The sequence below is a fragment of the Pipra filicauda genome, unplaced genomic scaffold, assembly GCF_003945595.2.
Source record: "Pipra filicauda isolate LSUMZ 115617 unplaced genomic scaffold, ASM394559v2 scaffold61_size3293851_pilon, whole genome shotgun sequence".
NCBI lineage: Eukaryota > Metazoa > Chordata > Aves > Passeriformes > Pipridae > Pipra > Pipra filicauda.
The window spans coordinates 561353-587534 of NW_024104776.1; the positions used below are offsets into that span (position 1 = coordinate 561353).

Sequence of the window (26182 nt, forward strand, 5' to 3'; positions counted from 1 at the left end):
TATAATAGACTTATAGATAGCTGCTAGTCTGTCAATTTATATATGTGTATGTATAAACATAGATATGTGTATATACATTTTTATGTGTATATATGTATAAAGCAATTTTACAGGGAAAGAATCCATTAATGGTTTTATTGCTTGTAGATAGATTAAGTAAATGTTTTTCTGCATTTTTTTCTTCAGAGAACATCTTTTAACTTTTTTTTCCTTTCAGACAACTATTCATGCAGTCATGAAAACTCTGAATGGAAAAATTTATAATGAATTAGCTGTCTGAAAGAAAGAGTGGAAAATTTTCTAATTTAATTTCATTGCCTTTATGCAAATCTAAGAAATATAAGCATATCTTACTTCCGTAGCAAGATACTCCCATTGCACAATAATATATTTCTTTTGCAATGTTGTTGCTGACCACCAAGTGCTCCTTAGTTATTAAATATATTTGGAGATTTGCCATAAACTTGAGGAAGAAATTAGCTCCTAAGATTGACCCTTTTTTTTTAAGCGTAGTTTTATTTGAGTTTATGTATTTTATGTCTGCTTTTTACTTGTATGTTTTGTGATATGTGGAAGAAGATTTACATTGAACTTTTGTTATATGTACGTTGTTTTCATTATATAGACTGCTTGAGAATAGTGCGCTCCTGGGTGATTTTGAACATGCTACAATGAAATGTGAAACTATCGTCCCCGGAAACACCAGCTAGAGGTTTTATGGACTCTCTGACCAGCTATTCTCATGTCATGACAAAATTCAGCAAACAGTGTTGAGTAAAATTACTAGAAGGCAATAAGACTTTGGTTATTATGCTTATCAGTCATTTCTCTTTTCCTTTTTCTCTCTTCTTTTCGTTACAATTTAAATTCCCAATTTCAGGAACAATTTATTGAAATCAGGTATTTAGCCATTCATAATCACTTCAATAGAAGCATTTGTTGGATAAGCATCTAGCAATATGACTGAATTTGACATTGAGAAATTAATCTGCATGTTTGTTACTGAATATTTGAGTTGGCAAAAATCCCTTTATTAGATACATTGTAAAAAGCATGCATTCACAATTATTGCTGTTACTGTTCCATTTCTGTGTCATATGCTTGCTACTTGTAACTTTTTATATAAAAATACATAAAAAAATGTATAATAATTTCGTACCTTGAGTTTAATGGCAATGTTTTCTTTTACCTAATTTATCAATCCTGTGTAATTTGGGAGATTGACCTCAAAAAGTATCTTCTAGGAATTTAAAACCCAGATACAGCAGGAAATCATCTGTCTCTCATCCCTCACTTACTGAAAAGCAAAATACATTTTTTTTTTACGATTTAAATGGATTCATATTACATAAAGCTGATCACTTAATTTCAGTTCAAAGGTTTGTGATAAGCTATATGCTCAATTCTGTACTCTTCATTAATTTATTTCCACAGTAATTAATAAGAAGATTGCTTCAGTGTAGTACAGTGGCAGATATTTATCGGTTACACAAATGTTATGTCTGGGTTCCAATTTTAGAAATACAGATATAAACCACTTCGCTATGCAAGATAAAATTATATTCGTAATTCAAGCTACAAATATTAGCAACTGACACCAAAATTACACCTGAGAAGTTGCGTTTTTATAGGTTGAAGAGCCAAAATTATGTAAAGTTGAAAGTCCTCTTATTTAAGAACTCAGTAACCATGCATAAAATCATAGTTTCATTATCTATGTAAAGTGTTACCTTCCAAATTCTGTTTTAAAACAAATCCCAGTTCCTTCTTAAACATCTTGTGTCATTCACGGATGATATAAAAATGTTGCTAGATTTACTGAAAAAAGCGTAAAAAATTCCATGTATCTCCCCAAAGTATAAAAAGATGGGAAAAGAGAAAACCTGAAAGACTGACATAAAAAATAAGGTGATCTATATGAGCTATTTAAATATACAGGATCTAATTTGTATAATTAAAAATACAGAAAATTTGATTTCTACAAGTGTGATTTAGGAATGACATGAAAAGATGAAGGGTTTTAGGTATTTGATTACTTTTTTTGTACACTAAATTTACAATATATTTTACACAACTCGTTTTTAGCTTGATTAAATTGTTTGCTGTCACATATTAGCTGCAAAAGACACTCCTCTGTCCTCTCCAGTCATTGAGAGTCATTGAGTCATCCCTCAGTTACATGGGTTTGTAGCATGCACTAATAGTTCATTTCCAGATCAATAGCTCTTTATAATTCATATACTTTATCACTGCTTTTCCCCTTAATCTTATCAAATCCTAGCTCATCATCCTTTCTTAAGTATATTATATTATTTACCACATACATGCTTAAAATGGATGCATGTATGCATCCATTTTAAAATAAAGGAAGAATGGAAGACTTGTTAGAAGAAGTGCATATACAGCCACAAACATTTATGTATATTTATAAATATTTGCTAATGGAGATAGTGTATAAATAAATATAAAAGGAAAATTCTAAATATTAATTTAGCTTTGGATGAATTGTATTGGTCTCAGAAAAATGCTTAACTTTTGGTTTTTATAATTGCTATATATTTAAGTGCCTAAATCCCCTGAAATACAGAGTTTGTCTAGTCCCTTCTAGACAAGTGCACAATAAAATTAATTTTAAGATTCTTCCAGTGAAGTGTTGACTGAAAGAACTAAACTGGAGAAGACATGGATTTTAATAATTACATTTCATGCACATCCTTGCTTTCTTTTAAAAATACCTAATTGTGTCACAGAAAAAGAAGGGAATAACATAAAACCTGTGTAAATAGAGCAAGTCAAACAAAGTGAGAATGTTAATGCTTACTTGATTTTGGAAACTCCTTTAGAAATATGTTGCCTAATAGCTAGGTATATCCTTAAACAGAAACAGCACTGTGAATTGCAAAATATCTGTAAGCTGGGGGAACAGGGTCAAATTATATCTATTAATATAAATGAAAATAAATTCAAACCTAGTTAAAATATTATAATTGAAATATTCAATTCCAAGTAATTAAATGCTTTATGTAGTCAGTAAATAATAGCCTAGTCCACTATACTGCAAACAGTAAAGAAAACTTTTGTTTCGTATCACACAACAGTAGGATATCTTAATGTGAAACTCAAAATATTGAAATAAAAGGAGTTGTTGCTGGAAGTAAACAGCTTTCCTTTCCTATGAGTATTTTCTATTATTAGGAAGCTACTCTTTTAAAAGCAGAAGGCAGTTCAAACAAGCTTTCTGTTTTATGGAAAGAAAGTTTGGCTTGTTAAATTAACATAGCTATATGTGTTAATACTGTATAACAGAACAGTAACTTACAGTAAATTAGCAGAGCTAGTGGTCTTAGCTTCATGCGTTTTACCTCATGTTAGCCTTAAGCTAAAACTAAGAATGGTATTTACTAGATCATTTTGGTTTGACTGGTGCAATGTGTTTGATCTACAGTATGCCTATTTCTTATATACTTTTTAAAAATTAGGTTTTGTTATAGTGCATTGCAATATTGTTCATAGTTCTGTGCTCTGGTTTTTTTTTCCCCATGGGTGTAGTGTTATGTATATGCTTTTCTTTTTGTGTGATAGTAGTTGAGCAACTACTCCCAAATATTTTTTCTCTGCTCCAGGAAATATGACCTTTTCAGTTTGTGAAGTCTTTTCTGCAGCATCATTTGAAAAATCTCAGGAAGTCCATTTTGTAAACCATCCTCATTTATAGCTTTTCTATCTTCACAATCACTTGAAGAAAAAAAAAAACCAACACACGACTCCGATAAATGTCAGTACCTTATCCTTCTATTTTTCCCAGTTTTTGTGCTGGAGATACTCTCTTGAACCTAGCAACAATGTAACCAATGAGAGGGAATAAGAGAAAGTAGAAAGGTGTCCTGCTCAAGAGAAATTGTTAGAACAAAACAAAACAAAACAAACAAAGAAAAAACAGACAAAGAAAAGAAACACGGAAAGGTATCATAATTAGAAGAAGAGTATGAAGGGTTGTTGCTCATACCCATTTCCAAATTTGCAGACACATATAGGACAGATTAATTCTTCACCCACCAAATAAAAACATACTGTCCATGTCAAGCTCCAAGAGACAGAATAACTGTGCTTTATAGAACACTGTCCTACAAACAAGAAGGTGGCCTTTTGTGCTTTTGTGTACTTTATGTTTGTCTTCTGCCACAAAGATATTTCAGCTGAGGGAGCACAGCTGAAGTCCTAAGGGATCCTCCTGCAAAAAAAACTGCAAAGCTGCTTTGAACACAGAAGTCTGTATCTGATCTGAAAGTGTTTTATCTCTTCACTCCTGACTCAGCATTTCATGTGTAGTCTTGGACTCATGACTTCACTGCTCTTCTTCATCGTTACCTTAGGATCATCTCTCTTTGCTCTTTGATGATCACTTTACATCTCTATCACTGCTGCCTTTCATTTCTGTCCACAGTGAGTTTAGTTCTGTTTCCATCTCTCCTCAAAATTCACTGAAAATGCTGAAATCCTACCAGCTCACTTACCTTGTTCTTCCGTTGCATTCACCTAGCTCTTTGCCATCTATCACTTCAGAGCCATCTTAATTGTCATCATCATCATCATCATCATCATCATCATCATCATCATCATCATCATCATCATCATGACAATTAAGATGGCTCTGAAGTGATAGATGGCATCTTAATTGTACCTTGCCTATAAACAGCAAAATGAAAACATGAGATCTCAGCATATCCTAATCACCCTTAATTCATGTAGCACAACAAAAGCTATGAAGGTACATTGGAATGGACTGGCGGGTGGGTTCATTAGGGATACTGGATTTGTATTTTAATGACTGTGCATCAGTGTTGTCTAGGCTGTCTACCTCTGGGTTGGCGTATGTGCTCCTGTGCTAACCATACCTCAGTGTGCATCCACCCTTTTTCTTCTCCCAGTTTACACCATCGTCAAATAATTTCCAGCCCTTCTATGTTTCCTTGTCTGCTGTATTTAGATTAGTATGTATCACCACACAACATAAATCCTCGTCTTAGTCTCCTTCCCATACCTCTTGAAACACTGCATAGCCTGGCAAACACCTGCTAGTGGTGTGGCAGAGCTACAATCAGCAAGGTAAGAACATCAGCTACCAGGAGAAGCAGGAGTTGCTGCTTCCATGCATTTTCTTTCCCAGGAAAAGGAGTTGTGCTGATCCACAATCTCCCAGCAAGGTCACTATGGGAACAAAGGGAAGCTGCTCTCCAAGCAAGAAATCGTAACTAAGAGTAGAGAGACAATTTAAGAAGCCAATGATGAAAAATGGAAAGAATGAGACTGCTCAGATTTCTTTACCAAAGTAACAGGCCTGACCAACACTGTGCAGCAGCATTTCATCTCTTCATTCTTAGACAAAGGAAGACTGCAATTCAAGTCTTCTTTTTCCCAGGGAGAAGGACGCCACAACTGTGAGTACTGACTCTATTCAGAACTCTGGAAACACTTAACAGCTTCTTGTGTAAATGTAGGCAGACAAGGACTTACTGGGCCTATGAGGGTAGTCTTGAGCTGCCATATACAGCATCTGCAACACCTAGTTATTTAGATCTTTTAAGTTTTCCATTCTTCAGTTGATCCTCCTCAGCTCTAGTGAGATACATAAAAAGCACACTCAACTATTTGAAAAACGGTAGCTTTACTGGAAAGCAATTACTTGCTATTTAATTTAGTTGGATGTGAAAGGTAACCATGGTGCTTGCTGCTGCTATTGTGGGTAAAAAAAAAAAAAAAGGTACTTTTTTTGCACAGATCCTGTATAAATATATCTGGTTAAATGAACCGTTCAGTTGTATCAACTGCATCAGTAAATTAAAAAAAAAAGGTTTTGCTTATAAAACTGATTATAAAATTGTTTCATGGTCTAGTCACATTCTCCCTCCAGATCCTGCTTTTTTTTCTGAGTTCTGAAAATTTTGGTTTGGAAAAATGGTTTCATTGAAAGTGAATGACTTTCCCCATTTTTAGTGAATCAAGGAATATGATTTATATTGGAAAAGGAGAGCTTCATTCTCATTTCTTAGTGCTAGAGGGGGTTTCAGCATAGAACAGCATAAGCTGCTTTCTCCCTTTGTTTGAAAAATTATTGATTTAAAGTAAGATTAATGCTCTATATTTAGGTGATTCATACAAGTTTGAAAAATGCAGTAAAACAATTAAAAAGAACACCAGAAATCTAAAGTAAGCGTATTTTCCCGATGATCAATGCAGCAATAATATTTTAGGCAGTTACAAGGCTAAGAGTTGAACCTTTGGTTACCCTACAAGCTCAATCCTAACCCAAATTTTTGCAATAAAATTCATATTGTTACAAGATGAAACTCAGCTGGAATATGAATGATTTATATTTGTATACCAATTTCAAATTACAAATTTAACATTTAAAAATCTTTATCAAGGAGCTAGCATCATTCATTTTAAATACAACTGATTTTCCTGGTCAGAAAGAATTGCTGTCTTTTTTTTTTTTTTCCCCAGAGCCAAATCTCTGCATTTTGAGTTTTTCTTGCCAAATGGAAGAAATTTTTAATTCCTTTCTAACTTTTTCACTCCCACATTTTACTGACTGTTTTGGTGTAGAAAACACCCATGGGTGATTTTTTTGATATTCTAAGCATATCTGGCACCTGTTTAGTAATGAAACAGTACATTACAGCTTTGCCTGCAGGAGGAATTTCTTCAACTGTTATCTAAGTTGCATGGCAAAGATCCAGGCCCAGAGAATTGTGCTGTCATATGAGAGTAACTTTAGTGACATAAAGTATCTTGTTAACTTTCAGTGTCTTGGTAGAAAGTCTACACTAATCTAGGGAAATATTATTTATAAGTAATAATTTAAACTTTAATTTTTTAGAATATTATTATAACATCTCCATTGGTTAATATTGCCATTTCTTTGGTGATTGGAGAATGAAGTTACCATGGAAAATTTACAGTTCGTAACAGAATGGACCAAAGATAATGTGACATTACTATTATGTATGCTAGGGTTTTCAGATCTGTGATTTCATTTCCTTAAATTCAGCCAGAATTCTTAGTTTTACTCCTCCCTTTTGTAATGGAAACTTTGTACTCTGTGTATGTCTATTAGATTAACACTGCTTTTGCAATTCACTAGCTTACAGGGACTCAAAAAGAAAAAATATTTTCTGTGATAACATATACAGCTTTTTAAAAAAGGCTATCAAATGTCATTAGAGATTAGATGGATCACAATGTGCTGCTGCAAAATTATTAGATTCAAGATGTGAATAAATAAAAATAAGAAAGTACTCTAGAAACTCTGCAGGGTTTTAGTTCTCTAATTTTTATTATTCAACTGGCTTTGATCAAAGATAGAAATCTCAACAGACATAAACTTTTATGGAAATCTCAACAGGGACATAAACTTTATATAGCATAAAGTTTTAAACACACATTGGTTTGGAATATACGGAGAAAAGAAAGGGAACATTTAGAAAATGTTTTTATGCTTTGAGCTTCTATCTAAGAATTAATCAAACAGACTTTGCACAGGCTCCTTTCTATAGAATCTGTGCATAATGATGAACAAACCATTTAAATGGGAAGTATAAAATGTAATATTTAAGAAGCAACAGAAGTAGATCATGGTAGTGAAATTGTTTAGAAGTATGATGTGTGATTCTGTACCTAGTAAACACATTTTGAAGTACTGCAAAATTTAACAAGTTCCTTTGGTTTCCTTACTATTAGGCATATGGTTTAAAACTGCGACATACCAAGGGAGTAATACCTGATTAAGTAAAAAGGAAATTTCTTTTTTTAGAGTTCCTGAATTAGAATCTTGTCATCCATTCTGTGAGGGTGGGCTCATCGCCCTCCGCTGTCAATGACACTAAATGGGCTGATTATTCAGAGGCTCTTCTTGACAGACCTCTTGTCATTTTCGTTAGGACTGCAGAACTCACCTCCAGCTATGATGATAATTTCAGAAGTTAGTGGGTGATGGAGAATTTGGTCTAGTTAAACCTTAGCTCTATATCTGTATTTTCTTTTATCTATTTCTACATTTTAGCAATTAAAGTAGAAAAAAAAAAAGGTAGCTAATTTAATTTAAAATACATTCTATCACTGTGTTTGGGTTTTCGTTACCATTCTTGAGACATGTTCATTGATAAACACCTGTCAAGTATTTCTTGTTTAATGCCATGACTCAAGTGATGTTTAGCTTGAGCTTGAAGTTCTGAAGACACAAATTTTTGTATCTCACCTTGTTCCCTGACATTTATTAACATTTTCAAAGCTCTCCAGCCTCTCAGGAACTGTTATCCAGCTTGGAGCTGATTATTGTCAGTGCTGAACACCAGCTGGGTGAGAAGAAAGAAGAAAAACTTTGCAAATGAAGATTACTAATCCATTTTCTCCATGAGAAGGTCAATGTGACTACCAAAGCTGAATGGACCCTTCTACTGCTAGGAAGAAATGAGACTAAAATTTCAGCTCACTAGGTTGTATTTTTGCCATGTGAAAATAGTCCTTATGTTTAGTTTCAAAGTGCATACAGAAGTGGAAATCAAAGAAAGATAATAAGAAAAAAAATCTTCCAGAACCCTGACAATGGTAAGTAAATAAATCATTGTACCCTGGTGCATAAAATTAACGTACATCATAGCATGGAGTGGAACCACTACTGTTTATTTTGGATAATTTGCAAATCTTCTAATGAGTTTGTTTTTATACATGGATCAGGCTAACATTTTAGTTATGTTGTCTTCATCTAGTACCAGGAATTAGGAACTCTCTACATTCCTAAATACTTTTGAAAGGTGTTAGCCAGACAGTTCCAACAACTTCCTCTGCTCCGTGTATTATATAATCAGTTAGGAACAGGAACTACAGTATGGAACTCCTGTTGAGTCTAGCAAAACATTGCATAGCTATGACCTCTAGTCAGTATTGTAATCATAGTGCATTGTTTGAAAAATAGGAGAAAATACAATGATGTAATCTAAGATCACATTGAAGGACACAATCCACAGAACCCTAGAAAATAACTTTTTAGAGAAAAGACAGCGCAGAGTCATTTCTGAGGAGCTTGACTTTGTCCTTTTTCATATGCTGATTTCTAAAATAATAACAAACATTGTAAAGGAGAAAGGGAGAACAAAAGCATAAAGCACATTCTTTTCATTCATAATAATTGTAATGCTGATCTCTAAATCTGCTGCTTGGGTGATGTATTGTTTGGGGAGAATCCTGTGCTGCTACAGGCTTTCAGTCATGACGTGTAATGCTGATGCTTATGCAAGTCTCCTCCAAGACTGTTATTGAAGTTTCATAAAATTCATAAATCTAATAAACATGAGAATATTACAGCATTTTGCCTTTGCTGTTTTCAACAGGAAATACATTCTAGATTACAAAATTTGCAGGGAGCTCAAGTTTGAAAAAAAGTCATGAATCTCTCCCCCCTCCAAGTCATGCATATTGTGGAGATTAACCAGACTAATTTGTAAAAATGTGGTGTATATGCTGACATATGCAGTCAATTTTCTAATGTGGCATGCTTTCCATCACTTTGTATGCATATCTTCCAGGTACATGGATACTCCATTACGAACACAACAGCTTATATGTCCCCAGACAGCAATAAGCAGTCATCAGATGGCTGAAAACTGCAAATGTGCCCAATCTAATGCTGCAAGTAGTTGGACTGATATTACACAAAGAAGTTGGACAGAGAAACACAAAGGAAGGCTTTCATCCATTTCCAGAATATTTCATGCTTGGCATTAGTAAAAGTATTTCAATTCCTATGATGATGAACATATATTAAAACGATTTATCCATTTGCTTTCTGAAGATGCTGGTAGCATTTTATTCTAGGGGAAAAAAGATGCAGCTGAAATGCTTGGGAAACATCTGTTCAACCAGATCATGACTAAGGAAACTCCACACTAACTTTATTTGTGTTTTGTTATTGGTTTCTATGTCTTTCAGTCACTCCTAATGGAATGATAAAAGCTGTTAGTCAAAGGTACATCATGTCTCTAAGTTGAATCTTGCTTCAAGATTTTGGATGAGTTGGACCCTTTCTGGGTTGGACCCTTTCTGGGTTAAGTACAACAGAAGCCAAAGGAAAAATGGGTACTTGACATTCCCCCAAGCCTGTAACACTGCAGGGAGAGTAAAGAAGGAAACAACCTCACCTGAAAAGCTTCAAAAATTTCTTTAGATTCTTTAACCCATCAGAAACCAAGGTACTGTAAATTAAGTCCCTCTTCTGAAGGCTGCTTTTGCTGCCATCAAAAACAATATGAGAGGCACATTAAGGCTGTCTAACATTTTTCTAATTTATTACTAGGTGATTACTCATCCGCATTAGTTTTCATGGAATAGAATTGGTCTCTCCCTCAGAAACCAATCTCAGTTTCACAGAGAGCTATGCAAGAACAGCTGGAGTGTTGCACATGCAGTCAATTAATTTTAGAATTATTTCCACTGAGTTACTTGAATTCACAACTTCAGGTAACACTATCGAAACCTTCCAGTTGAAGGGAGGCTCTGATATTGCTGATATTGCTTCTGTCTTTCCATGTTTCAGTTCTGCTATTCCAGTAGAATTTAGAAACTCCTACTTCTGAGGGCTGGAAGAAAATCCCTAAAGAAGAGATAGTCCCCTACATGTGTCTCAGATAGCAGAGTCTCCCTTCCTCTCAGCTCAGTCACTTTCACAAATGACTAAGGTAAAAGAAGTGGCAGCAACCAGGTAGCAAAGAGGTAGCAACTGGAGGAAAAAGACTCTGAGGCGGGGGTGTTGGAAAAGGGAAATTGAAGTCTTTTCCTGGTATATTATTGCTGCTCTTTCACAAGTAACAACTGATAAAACATCTTGCAAACAGTAAAAGGGAGTGAAGTTTTCATTTGCCAGCTCTTCTGTATGTGGATTTACTCCTTACCTGAACTTACAGCAAGTACTGACTGGCAGAGGAGACTATAAGGACAAGGGGATTTGTCTTTTTCTATGCATTAATTCTGCATTTTTATTTATTTTTCAAGAAAAATGTCAATATTTATTGTGTTCAAATAGAGCTACCAAGGTGTTAAGACACCTCAGGTTTTAGTGCAGAACAAATTTTATACACTTCAGTAGGGCAGTCAGTTTCTATTGGCAAGCTCAGTGTCCAGTACTGTTATTTAAATGCCAAGTCAAAACTACTCGCCTCATGAGTACTTATTTCTTTTGATCCAGGCCAAAACAAACTCAATCATCTGTATCTGTGATGAGTTTCAATAACTCTTTCTCATTTCTTTTTGCTAAAATGGGAAGACGAAGGGAAGAAGATAACATATTTTATCTGAAGTCAGTTTCTAATTCAATTAGAGCTTCATCTTGGCCCCACTGAACTCTCTGGGCTTTTTGCCACTGACTTTAATAAGGTTGGAATCGGACTCATAACATGCAGTTTCTTATTTCTTCCAGATAACCAATTAAAATATTAAATATCTCAGGGTGAATGCTTCCTTCTTGTCTACCTGCTCCTTGATATTGTGTTATTGCTTTTTCTTCTGTCCTTCAGTAAGTTTTAATTAAGGGTTGCTTTGTGTGTAGATAAAGGGGGGATGTTTAATTTTAAAACTTTTCAAGTTATGCTTCAGTCTTGATGTTTTTTAAAGAGGGAAAAAACATGAACATTAGTTTTTTTTTAGTGGAGGCCTAATCTACCAAATTGGTTTGCCTGAGGATGAATTGGAAAGTGAGATGACGAATAAGGGGTATGAGAGCAAACATACGCTCTGTCTCCTCTTTTAATTAAAAACAAAAGAAAAAGAATGCATTTGATTATTAAAAATCCTGGTTCATCAGACTCTCCAGAGAAAATAAACCTCTTTTATATTTCACAGAATGTCCATTGTGAAAACAAGATTAATATGACTGATAGTTAGATTAATTTCTGAAGTCTCATTACATTCATATCCATTCATTCTTCTTTTTAAACCTGTCGGATCAGTATTTATTATTTTACATCAGGAACAACTGAAAATAAGGTCTTTTGATCCAGTTTGTGGCATTGGTTCCTATGCCTGACAGTACAGGTGAAAAGAATATGATATCAAGGACTACAGATTCAGATAACAGATTGAAGGAGGAGATATATGCAAAGCAACACCTCTAAAAGCATACTTGAATGCTTTGTGAGTGCTGGAGTATGTGAGTGCTGGAATATGTGAGTGCTGGAGAGAAGAAGGGAAAGAGAAAGGGAATGAGGAGGCTCAGGGGGCACCTCATTGCTCTCCACAGCTACCTGAAAGGAGGTTGTAGTGAGGTGTGGGTTGGTCCCTTCTGCTATATTTCAAGCAAAAGGATGAGAGGAAGTTAAGTTGTGCCAGGGGAGGTTCAGGTTAGATGATAGAAAAAGCTTTTTCACTGAAAGATTGGTCAGGCGTTGAAATAAGTTTCACGGTGTGGTGGTGGAGTCATCGTCTCTGGAAGTGTTCAAGAGGCGTCTGGGTGTCACGCCTGGGGGTATGGTTTAGGGGTGATTATGGTGGTGCTAAGTTGACAGTTGGACGAGATCTAGAAGTTCTCTTACAATATTAATGATTCTGTGTAATTTTGTGATTTGGCTTGATTTTCATTTGTGACCATGCACTTGTTTGGTTGCAGTGTATGCACCAGTAGTACTGCCTGGCTAGTATTTGAACAAATGTGTATTTCCCTCTGTCCAGGTAAATATTTAAGATTCGTAATTTTGGTCTGAGTGAAGATTTTGCACTACAGTTATTGACTTGGGCCTTATACGAAAAGCCAAAAAGATGCCACTTATCTCTCTTTTGTGCAGGTACACAGAACATATTGGTATATGCAAGAATTTAAGATCTTTGTAGAGCATCTGAAATTAGGGAAAATTTAAATGTTTGCTTGGATTTCATAACAGTAGGGGGATAGAAAGGAAGAATGCAAAATCTCACCCAATCTACTGACATGACAAGTCAGTAAAAAGTTATTTCTAATGCTGTGCAATGTAATTAAGTCTATTAACTTTTTTATTTTAAAAAACTAAATTACAGAGTCTAGGGTGTTAGACGCATGATAATAATTCCCACTTCTTGTAAGAATTAAACTGTTGGCTATGTACAAGACTTTCTAATGACAAAACTCTCTTTGAAATTTATTATGGCCTTGTTTATTGATTTATCTAGGTCTCTAGGGAATATTACAGACTGATCTGTCTCAGATGTGTATTGAAAGACTTAGAACTGCTGAAAACAACCTATTTAATGTACAGATACCTTCATCTAATTGTTAACTTTAAAACTGGCTCAAACAATGTATTGGATATCGTTACGCCATTAATTTTTCCCTCTGATGAGAGTGCTTGAGCCTTTTCCTGCACACTTTAAGTTCTTTACTCTAGATGTTGTAAGGGCAAGAAAGAATTTTTCTCAATACAGCATCGTGCTGTGAAATCCTCTTCAGTAAAGCATTTTATCTGGACTAATATTTTTTTTCTTCAGTCTGAAAACCAGTGGAGTGTTTTCTATGCACTGTACATCCTGGAGAGCTTCCAGGGTTTCAAGTCTGCCCGGTGTCACTGTGAGACTCTAGGGGCAGGGATTTAATATTTTTTTGGTTAAATAAATAGACACCATAGAAGAATAGGTTATTTATAATCCATTGGCACAGGCTAATTTTAGTAGCCAAGCTATAAATGCATTGAGCAAGCAGTTGCTAAAACTTACTTAAAGAGCTTTGGTGTCTATTCATCTTGCTGATTGTAGCCATAGCTTTCATCTGGAAAGTGGTAGATGGACATCCTTGGATAAATTGAAAACCACAAGAAATCAAATTAATGCCTTTTATCTAAACAAATAGACGGGAAACAATTTTGTCTATATTTGCTCCAGACAACAGCATATAGACTGCACGAACTTGCTCCTTTTTTCAGCAGATCCAGGTGGTGGGATGCTTTCATTTTCTCCATCAAGTTTAAGAGACTATGGTTTGAACGAAGTAATACTGAGTATAATGAATTTCAACAAGAATGAAGGGATGGAAGAAAAGACACTGAGTTAAAATGATAGCAGGCCTTGTACTTGATTTGTTCAACAGACTTGCAATTGGGGTAGCCTTTGTGTTATTAAATACTATATTCTAAGACGAAGTAGTGTATCTGGCCAGAATTTGATAGATCAAATAGAAAAAGCAACACATGTCACAGACACGTCTCAAATCAGGTGTTCCTTGATTTTGCACATGACTATGTGAGTTTCAGATGTCATTAAATTTATCCTATAGCACAAGACAAATTTTTTTTTGCCAGAAACTGGCAAGATTTGAAAAATTGTGTGTCTTTTACAGTAATCAGGTGACATATATATATATGTATATATTTAAATCATCAAGACAAAGAAAGAGATCCAAACACATCATTTTATTATAATATTCAGATATTTTGGAGAGAAATGCATGAGTCTGAAGTGATTCATACCATGGATCCAAATGGTTTTTCCGTATTTTGTGAGAGTCCTTGGATGAACAAGTTTGTACTTATGCATGTGTGAAATAAATCTATTCTGCTGCATTTTGATGTAGAGATTTAAGATCTGCTTCTTTTATCTCCAAAATTAATTAGTATAAGAGTTGTCAGCAGTTTTTTGAGTTGCTTAAAACTAAATGTGAGTGGTCAAACAGTATTGCAGAAATGCCTCTGGCATTATATCTGAAGTAAAATTGAAAACTCAAAACTTAGCTTAAATTAATGTGTTTCACCGGCTTAGTGGGAGGATGGTGGCATGTCTGCAAACATTTATAGATCAGAGAATGTCCTGATCTGTTAATAGTAAATGCTATTGAAATCATGGCCAAATTCCATTGAAATTTTAAGTGCTAGGATATAACTTTAGAAATACCTTTATCGTAAAATACATGGAAACCTGGATGATATTTTTAGTGGAACAATTAGTAATTGGTTTTAAAAAGATGCTTCAAGTTTTGATCTATTCTTGTCAGTATGAATAACCAAGGTAAAATAATAAATATTGCTAATGGCAATTTAATGAAATATGATTAACGGTTAACACTAGAGATCTTTCAGAATGGCTGCTCTGTCCACTGGTTTATCAGAAATGTAATTTTTGAACAGTAGAATATAAACTGTGTTTGCTTCAGATTTTTATTTTATATAAAACTGATTGTAATACAGATATATTTTTATATCTGATTTAATAACAGTATAGTAATTCTATCCATTTACTGTCTGTCTGTCAAAGCTGGTACTAATATAACATTCACAGTTCACATCTACAAGTTCAGAGAACTTCAAGGTATTATTACTATTCGTAATGTTAATATTTTTCTGCCACTTTCATTATATATGAACTGATGGTGCTTTGTTGTGGAAACTAAGAAAACACTTTAAGAAATGCTGTATCTCTCCTTGTCTGTGAATTTAAAAAGAAGTACAACCAAAAACTTTATATATTTAATGGTGCTGTAATCTTTTAATTTATCCTGTGTAGTCAGGCTTTACACTGGTCTCTCCAAAAGTATCAACATGCACAGTGTTTCTGAAGTGTGTCCTGAACAACATACATTTTATTGGCTTCACTTGTTCTTGCTGTTTTCTTATTAGGATGACTAAGGATTTTCACTGAACTGGTGGGATTGACTAAAATCAGGAACTGAAAATGCCCCCATTTAAGGTTTTCTTGTCACTGAAAAAGACCTTTACTTCACCTCTTATATTCCAGTGGATGGCAATCTAAAGTGAAATTGTTCAGCTGAAATTGCTGGGATCTTAGGTACTCCAGGCTCCTGGAAAGACATCCTATTATTAATCCTGGATTAATGAAGAGACTGGACTTAGGGCATGATCCAGAGCCCATTGTAGTCAATGGGAGACTTTTTCCATTGACTTCATCGGGGTTTGGATCAGGCCTTTACTTCCTAAAATGAATAAACTCCCAGAAAAATCTGCTGTAAGCAAGTGACATCCTTTCCTGAGATCTTAGAAGATACTGAAGACAATAGTAAACTCATACTTCGCCCATGAGTATGGCTATATGTGTGGCTCACTGCTCATGGGGAGCACCCAGTGTATCTTAAAAGCAAAGAAAACCCTTAAGAGTCTAAGCATTGCTGGTCACGTTCAGAACAGTTGATCTAGAAAGCAGGGATTTATGTTCATAAAATAAATTGGTAAATCATGGGAAACAAAGCAGATACATTTCTGAGTATTTCTTAGTTTCCAAGGGAAAAGGGAATATTTCAGTTTAAAACTCCCAGAACACTAGTATGTGAATTCTTGACATTCAGAAATAAAAAGCAGTGATATCAATACTGACTTCACATTCTGTCACAACAACAGTAATGAAAAATAATAGTAGCAAAAGAAATTCATTAATTTGTTTATGATGAGTGATAATTTTCAAAATTTCTAAATCTATAAAAGGGATCTCAATTTGGTACAAAGTTGATGGAAACCAAAGGATTTATTTAAAAATAGCAAATAGAGGGGAATTACAAAGTTTCTTTTTAGTTGTTGTTGTTTTATTTTCCTGAATAAGTTTAATGACTTTTCCCTAACTGAAAGAAATAGAAAAAAAAAAAAAAAATCCTCCCCTACCTGTTGAACGTGTGTACTTTCCAAATAAAAAAATCTATTTATGTCATGTATATGTCTGAAATCCTGAATCCCTCACAACACAGGCTGAGCAATAGCAGTGAACAAATAGTATAGGATGGATTGTTGATGCTTCTGAGGTAGTTATATCTCTACAGTAATTCCATAAAGGCAGAGTTCTCTGGTTGACCAAAACAGAACTTAAATGGAAATGAACCTGCTTGAAAAATTTGTTTGGGAGATTTAATGATACAACTCCTCAAGATTTCTTGCTTTTATATCTAATTCAAATTTCTTTTCCCATTAGAAGTTGAATACATTAATCTTGTTAGTTAACACAAATTTTAGAGAAACTTTATGGTCAAACTATATATTATGATTGCAGTCATTATTTCATCCACTAATTTGTTTTCTTATAAAAATTTAAATGTCTTAGCATGTGACTCTTGTCATAGTTACTATCTCTCTTGACTGATATGATCACTCCATTTTTGAAGTTTAAAACGTTGTATAGGTAAAAAATTCTCTGTGAGCACTGGAAAAGTGCACCATTACATTTTGCAAAGTTATATTTTGTGAGTCAGATTGGTATGACTAGTTTATAATGCGATTAAACTGTAAATCTCTCTATATGAATTCTAAATATGGTCTTGAGGTTAACTTTGGGCTACTGGTTTTTGAAGGTTGCTCATATGTTGTATAGTTTCTTTATAAAGGTTAAACTTGTTTTTTATATTATATGGTCTCTTCAGTTTATTATTTTCTTATTGCTAGTTGCTTTGTGCAAGAAAACTAATTAAAACTCTTAATAGATTGCCTGCTGTAATGAATACTTTTTTCTAACTTGCAAGAGATGTTGGTAGTATGTCTCTTTATATTCTTTAAAAAATATTATGATAACACTGTTGATGTATTTTGGAATTGTTTTCCTTTAAACTCTGTAAATTATTTATGTCATTTATGTTATTAGATTTTAATTCAGTAAAGTTGAGCTAAAAACTGTGAAGGGCACAGATCATAAACCTTTCAAAAGCTTTGGCAAGAAAAGTCATGCAACAAAAATATGAATGGGGATTTGGAGGATCAGTGTGAGTGAGTGATGTTATAAAAGAAGGCCTGTATTTAGCATTATAGACGAATAAGTTACATCTTCAGCTTAAAAAAGGATCTGAATGTGTTTTACGGAGTGTGGTAATTTGAGGTGACCAAATTACAGGGATGTCAATAAACTTCCTTTTTAGTTGTCTACCTAAAACAAATCCCTTTTTTTATCTTTTATGTTGCTGTAGGTTTTTTTTGTTTTGCTTTGTTTTTGTTTGGTTGGGGTTTTTTGTGTTTTGGTTTTTTTTTTTTATTTATTTTGTTGAGTTTTGTGGGTTTTTTTTTAAGAACACAGAAACATAAAATGCAAGAGTTCATTCAAATATATCACTGTAGTGTGGCAAATTGCATAGTTCAGACAAAGTATTCTGCATAAAATTTGTGTTATCTCTAGAACTTTATGTGATCTATAGACCACCTAGGAGTTTCCTCAGTCTTATTTTTAAGAATATTTGAAGTGATGTTAGCTATGTTAGCTAAGTAGCTATCTGTAGAGCTACCACCATTTCAAATATATCAACAATATCTTACTTGTAGTTTCTCATTTCAAAATTATTTATGTGCATTAGCTGAGAAGAGAGGTAAAATGGTAAAGCATTAGAAAACCATGCTGATGGACAAGTTGGCATAGAAAATGAACTGAAAATTATGAGGAACTGAATATCTGTATAGATTTCTTGTCTCAATTATTAAGGTTTATTCAGGATAGTAAGTCAAAAGCAAAAGGAAAATAATTCCTCTCGTATACAAAAAGATAACAAATGGATGAGGATATGAAAATTAATTAATTAATTAGTTAACTATTACACACAGGGATATTGAATGAAGTATTGTTGTTTGCAAATGGTTTTGATTTTTTATACTGCATGTAATGGTTGACACAGGGGTATAAAACAATCAATTAATGTGTAGAGATATCTTTAGTAAGTATTAGAGAGAGATAATGTTGATTTTGCATGGAAGTGATGCACGTTAGAAGAGAAAACATATCAAGACCTCTTAATCTGACAGTTTATACCCAGGAAGCAGAAAAACCATTTTGATTCACAGTTGATAGTCTCAAATAGATTTATGTCCTTGGAAATTAGTTACATTGCTCAGAGTTGATTTATTCCAAAGCACTACTACGTAGGGAATCCTGTGTCTTGAGAACTTGAAAAAAGTCTCAGTTGCCCTAGTCACCTATGCAAGGAAAAGATACTGTTCCTCAGCTGAACTACGGAAATGTGCTACACACAGACATAGACAGACATACAGACACTCAAACAACCTCTTCATACATAATTGATACATTTTCTATTTACTGGTTTGATGGCTCAGTTTCAGTATTTCTGGCGTATTTTATTTTTGATAAAATTTTTTGAAAGGAGATATTCCATGAATTATAAGAACAACAAATAGAGATATGACTTTGGTATATGTAAGAATAAGGTTTAGGAATAGCTTCACTTTCTATAGCATATAATCCAAGAAACACAGCTGTGTGATGGTACAGGCTCTAAGATGGTCTGCAGATGTTGTTTGTTCAGCCTTGAAACCTGCATTGTTCAGACCAGAACTACTGTGGATCAACCACCCCCTCATTATTTTGATTGACACACAGACTGGGATGTTTCAACAGTTTCATTGTGCATAAAAACTGCATCCTTTGTGTGATTACAGTGGGCCTCTCTTATTACTTCTCTAACTACTGAAACTCTCAAAATTAAATATCTTAATTTTACTTTCTTCCATACCCTTAATAAATGGTTATCATTAATAAACTCTGGAGCTAAAGTTCTGTATTGTTGTTAACTCTTACAAACTGTCAAATGAAGTTGACAATTATAAATGTCATGTGAATATGGTGTTGAAGAAGACAATTACTGCAATTATTAATTTAAATTTCAAATTTTCTTTTGTCAGTATTCAAGTATCACTTAATCTCCCAGATGAGCACTGAAGGTGTGATGTTATTGATTTATTTTTAATAGAGAATAACCTGCCCATACATTCTGTAGGGTATATTAGCTTGGAAACAAAGATGATGAAGGGGAGTTAGATTTAGATGGACAGACTAGAATATTTTCATTTTGGTCTCTACAGCATGAAGATTCTAAACCACAAGCTTCTAAGGACCAGAAAAGAGAGCAGTTTTTCATAAATTAATTTATTTTGAATCCACTTCTACAAACCATGCACTGAAAATACAGAACATAATTTTTTAAGGAGATCTGACAGGTGAGATATCAAACTTGTCTTTTGCTTTATGTCTTTCATAATTTTACCAGGTAAAAAGGAGGCAAAGGTTTCAACACAGTTCCTTCATCTTGTCAAGTACTCATATGTTCGTGTTTGTTCTTTCTAAATTTCCTTTGTGAAGTTTATGGCACTCTGTCTTCCAGGCTTCTCATTTATTTATTTTCCAGAACTGACTTAAGGGAAAATTAGTAAGATGGATCTGATTTTGCATATTAATTATCAGAACACTAACATATAAACATAGGTCTTTCTGTTGCTGTAGGAGATAAATTGCATCATTTTGGCCTGTGGAAATGTTGAAAGTATTGTATGCTTTCATAATACCAGATGGTTTCTAATTACTAAGGCCATTGCCTGGAAGATCCTTTTTAGTCACTAAAAAACTCACATTCTATTTGCATTTAAATGGCTCTCAGATGTACTCAATAGCTTCACAATAGACTTTCAGCAGGGACACAATTTTACAGTACAATTCTATACAGTACCTTCACTGAAGTAGCTACTAGCCTGCTGCCTGTCCATAATTTGAACGCCCTGTGACTTTAGTGTGCTGTCTAGTTGCCTTTTTCTTCATTCTTCAGAACAGAACTTTGCCTCCTCCCCAATAAACAAGCCTCTATCTTTAACATGACAACCTCTTACATCTCATTCATTATAGTTTTCCCAGGGCTAATACAGTCTTCCCTAATGAAGTAACTAATATCAGAGTACTACAGGTACTGTGCCTAAAAATCTACTTAGAATAAAGAAAAAACAATCCATTTGTTTAGGTAAAGCTTTCCTCATAGCAATGCCAAGGCAAAGTCATTATTGCATTTCATCTAAAATTGACTGAACTTTGGTTCAAAAATAACTTCTACTCAGTGCAGATTAACTTTATAGAATATGCTGCACAAAACTGTACTTTAAAAGTGTTTGTGTTGCTGTGTTGATTGTGAAACCTGTGTAGGCAAAAATTTGTTTGGAGAATGTGTATAACATAAAAATAGATATTTAAAAGTTTAGATACCAACTCTGTTCTCCTCAAACTTCTACACTGCTGATCAATGACATATGGAAAATTTTCTTTGAATATTGTTTCAAGGCTTTTGGTCTGAATTTGATTATTCTAAGATTAGAGATAATTATTTTCCGACTTCTCTAATTTAATGAAGGTGATATTGTGTCTATTTAGTGATTGTGTGACTGTATCTCCATGATAATCATTGAATGGCAATTCTTAGATTTTTTTTTCCATATATAGCAGTTTTATTTTTTTACAAATTCACTGTAAGGGGTTTTATAAGTATATAATTTTATCATTGGAATTCATAAAGATGAAAAAAACATTAACTCCTTATAGTTCCATTATCCCAGCTAATGGCGTGTACTTTTAATTTCTGAAAGCTCTTTCTTTGTAATTTCTCTTTCAGTCACAGACCAATGGATCTATCTATATTCCTATAGGTGGTTTACATGTTGCTGCTGTTGAATAACTGTACTGTCAGCAAATTGCAGTGTCATATCATTGTCTCTAACATAATTGCAAGACGTATTATGGACAGGTTTTGTGAACTTTCGGAGGAGGTGAACATGTTCTGATGTTAAAAGAATTCTAAGATGGGCAGTTAGTTATTTGTGCATATTGTATTGTTATTCTATATACTTTTTTTCAGTTCAGACTTTTAGCCCAAAAAACCAGGGAACTTTTCTGGGTCATGCTCTCAGTCCTGCATATGTTACTGTTAAAAGGCTCACTAGGCTCACATTTCATCCAAGGAATTTACATTCACTGTAGATCAAGGTAAAAGTTAGTGACAGCTCTTCTATGCTGCTCTGCTTTTTTTGAGGGTAGGGCTTTGAAATTAGCCATATACGGATGCAGACAGCTGGGATGGGACTGTTTCTATGAGCGAATGAGAATGAATCATATTCCATGAGAATGAATCATATTCTGGATCAGAAAAAACAGCTACTAGAATTTCCACGACCCACATTTTTGAAAGAAATGCATACTTTGCAGAGACACATTATTACTGTATGATTGGTGGCAGCAGACCTATAGCTAACAGTTCACATGACAAAGGATGGAAGCCTGATAACAGCTGACAGTGATGGGAATTTTTTCTCTAACTTCGATACGATTCTGGAATGAAATGCTTGTCCTATGTATAGTTTATCTATATCTGGTTTTGCTCAGTTCCCCTTGCAGCCAGAAGGAAGGCATGGGGCCTCTCTAGAGAATGATTCATTCTATCCAAGGGCAAGGATGAAGAAGTATGTGGAGAGTGATTCATCTGAACTCTTTTCTTCCATCCACTTGGAGGGGAATGAGAAACATGACTAGTACAGACAAGTCAAGTAACCAGATCTCTAATAAATCTTCTAAACAGGATCTTCAAAATATCATGTTGAAAATCTTATGTCTAAATATAACAGAAAAAAATAAATTTAAATTTAGTTTTAAGACTGACAGTCAAATTTTGCTCAAATTTCCCAGCTAAACAGGAGAGAACGACGAAAATAGTTTTCCTTGTTAGGTCTTGGCTCCTATATAAGGTGCTTCCTACAGTGCAGGCTGTTTTTTCTTCCAGTAGCATTTTTAAAACCATCTGTATAAACAGGAGCTATCAAGGGCAAAACTCCATTGGTGTCTACCAGCCAAACTGGGTAGGCATATGCTCTATAATGCTGGAGGGATATAAAAGCAGGCATTATCCCTCCCTGCCGTCTGTGAAGCAAACAGACCTAAGAATCTACATAAAAACGTTATTTACCCACCATGTCAGTATGACTCACTTGGTTCCAATAAAAAAAAAAATTCTTATCAGTACTGTGATGGTTACCTTTAGGGAGACACACTTCTGTAGCAATGCTGCAGTAGAAAATATTTGAAATTGATCCCAATGAAAGGCTGCATCCAGTCCCAAGCTATTGCAAAGACCACTGTCCAGGGAAAGGAGAAGACATTCTTGTAGATACTAAATACATTATGGTGAGTACATAGAGAAAAGGAAATCTACTGTAGACCCCAGATCCATGTCCTGCATCAGGAAATTATCTCTGTCCAGTAATGTAAATTCAACATACGCCTTTCATCTGCAGACACCCTTGGTAGGGTTGCTGCGGGGCTAGGAGGCATTCAGATGAGCTGAGCAGCTCATCTCCTGGGAACTCACAGCAAAGAAGAGTATTCACTGGGGTTGTTCTGCTGAAAGAGAATCAAAATGAAACAATTCTTTCCATGCACTAGACTTGTGACCTGCTGAGGAACATTTTCATTTTCATTCCATCCAAATGCAAGTGTGAAGTATGTGGAGGGTGATTCACCTGAACTATTTCCTTCCATCCAGTTGGGGGGAATAGAAAACATGAATAATACAGGCAAGTCAAATAATCAGATTCCTAATAAACCTTCTAAATTGGATTTTCTGAAAATTTGTAGGTGAACATTTGTGTCTATATTTTTCAGCCATAAAAAAATCTGTTAGTTTCCTCTAGATTAGTATTAATGGTCACATCAGACCAATTAGAAGTTACATGAATTCAACAGTCCTAAGACAACACACCAGTTAGGCATGAATGCTTCAGATTTTGAAAACTGTAAAGCATATCTAGAGAAAAACCCCACAAACTTCTGAAAAATCTTTACCAAAGCTAAGTCCTGAATGACTTAAGTCTGAGTTGCATGAAATAAAATTCCTAAATCATAATCTTGATCATCCAATGAGTTGAAAATGCATTTTATATAGAGGGTGTATAATGTTTAGTTTTAAAATGAGGGAGCTCTAATAACGATTATTCCTTTGTGATTTAATATTGGTCTTATCAAAGGCAGTTGTCACGTTGAGTGGATAGGCTGTTATTCATGTGCCACATCCCAGTACATCAGCATTTACAGGGCTAAGATCTATGTTGTAACTCACCTCATTGTAGCACCATATGTTAAGCAAAAAATGAAGAAATGTCATTTGGATTTTTCTGGGTACCTTTGTAAAAAAATCTTTGTCAAAGAGTCTCTTCTAAAGAGATAAATATAGATAGATATAGATAAATACACATACGCATGATGACATTTTCATACCACCTCTCAGGCTGCCAGAAGTGTGACAATTCTATAAAAGAAAATTGTTTCACCTAAGATTGGAGTGTTTTAATGGAAAGAATCTGTCACCCTACGTGTGCTTTAGATAGGAAATGCTTCTCCAATCATCTTGTGGGCCAGAGAACTGAGCTTGCATTTGCCTGGCATAGGGTTGGTTAAAATCTGTTGTTGCCTTATCTTTTGAGAACAGCTGTCTGGTAAAAGTTGCATATTAAATTTAGTGAGCCCATTCATATTTCAAAACATGTTTATATCTGTCAGTGAGCAGTTTTATACCATTCTTCTTATATTTTACATCAACAGTATTAACTACAATTCATGTTGTCCATTTGTTATTAAAAGTAACAGATGGTACACTAAGCTGTTTTTTCTTCAATGTAAAACATTCACTCAGTTGACATTAAAATGTGTTTCTGCTCTGAAAAGTGTTTTTCATAAAAGATACTTTGTGGATTCCTCATTTATCATTTCTTGATGAGTCTTGGATGAAATAAAGAAGTTCTTGATGAACTTCTTTATAAGTTATACTCTGGATTTTGCAACTGCTTGAAAGTTTGGGTGATTTGTAAGAATAAAGCTGGTTTTAATGGTACTAGAATCCACAAAGGAAAAAGGATTTGCAATGAGGATTTATGTACCAATTTTGTTCATGTCATACAGTCCGGTACAGATTCTAGCTTAGTCCCCAGATCTGTACCAGCCTTACCAAAAAAGGCTCACCAAAATAAAAATATGCAAACCAAAATATGACTAAATTTCCTCTTAGACCAGCCAGCTAATCTCTAGAAGTACTTTTGACAACTTAATGGTGTCCACACCAGTCTACAGTTGGAATTACTGTCACACTGTCAGTCATCCCTCAGAAAGTACCATGGGTTGATGGTGTTTGCCTAGGAGCTGATCATATCTTTGGCTAATCTGGCAGATGAAGCTTCCTTGTGCCAAAATAATACAGATTATTATGAAAAACAGTGGTCTCTTATTGCTACCTGTGTCAGGGCTATTTTCTAAATTTTCTATTTTGATTGGGTAGCTTTGGTTAATTTCTTCATGTAAGTAAAAGGAGTTGCTGAGAGACTCTATCTTACAGCTTTTTCTGTTTTCCTAACCCTTTTTCTCTAATAATGCTATTAGAGAGGTAGTATAGAGGCATCTTGCATCAAGCTAGATAAATGCTTTACATTCCAGAAAAACTTTGAAATTATGGATAGCTGTAATATAGATAAAATAAAATTTGATGCATCTTGATTAGAAAATCAGTCAATAATTACATGACAGTATATAGGCAAAGAGAGCAAGGAGATTCAATAGACAGTGGATGCCTTATCTTTGTAAGACCTTATCTCTCTATTTTTCTCCACTTGAGAAAGAGGTATGCAGAGGGAAGACTTTTTTATTGATGCTTGTAATTTTATTTGTACTCTGACAAACCAGTAATAAGAAAGTCCTTACTTTTCTGTGTTGGAATGCAACACTGTAGAATTTTTCCTAGTTATTTGTTCTATTTAAACTTTAAAGATGTAGGGAGAGATGAATTCTGTCTTTAAAACAACTTTATTTGTTCTCCCAAATAAAAGCATAAGAGAGAGGGATAAAAAGAATCCTCTAAGTACAATTCAGGAAACACTGAAAAAGTCCTGTGGCATTTGGTGTTTTACAAAGGATAGCAGAGACATCTAATGGCAACAAAAGGAACCCGTTTAACTGCAATCACGAACAAAACATTCCTTTCAGGGAAATTCGACATAACATGAGATACGTGCCAAAGGAAATTTGCTCTTTGATGTTCTAGTCTGGATGTAATGTAGATAGATGTAGAAAGTGAAATAGAAAGCAAAATTAAATACGATGAACAGTACATTACAGCTGAAACAAAATAGACATGCATATTCATGGAGGGAATGATGAGGGGGGAAGACCTGAGGACAACCGACAGAAATCAACAAACAATATTACCAACCTTGAAAGTCTTAGCTGGCATTTCCAGAATTCTCCCTCTGAACTTAATTGACTCTAAAGACTTGAAAACTAAAATTCTGAGACAATTTCAGACACTTGCACGCAGCAGCACAGAATATGTGAAAGCTTCCCAGACTAAAAAATGTTGAAGTAAATATAAAATTAATATCGCACCAGTGTTTAA

At 34.4% G+C, this 26182-nt stretch overlaps 1 protein-coding gene across 4 annotated transcripts in view; it reads left to right on the forward strand.

Moving 5' to 3' along the window:
- NETO1 (neuropilin and tolloid like 1) overlaps positions 1 to 17427 on the forward strand; it is a 79996-nt gene extending 62569 nt beyond the window's left edge. For 2 of the 4 annotated variants that reach the window (XR_005566100.1, XM_027746063.2), the window contains exon 11: positions 626 to 17427. The gene's annotated coding sequence lies outside the window, so the exon portion shown is untranslated. The remainder of the gene's footprint in view (positions 1 to 625) is intronic. The other 2 variants (XR_005566098.1, XR_005566099.1) reach the window with 2 other exon arrangements.
- Positions 17428 to 26182: the final 8755 nt, after the last annotated feature.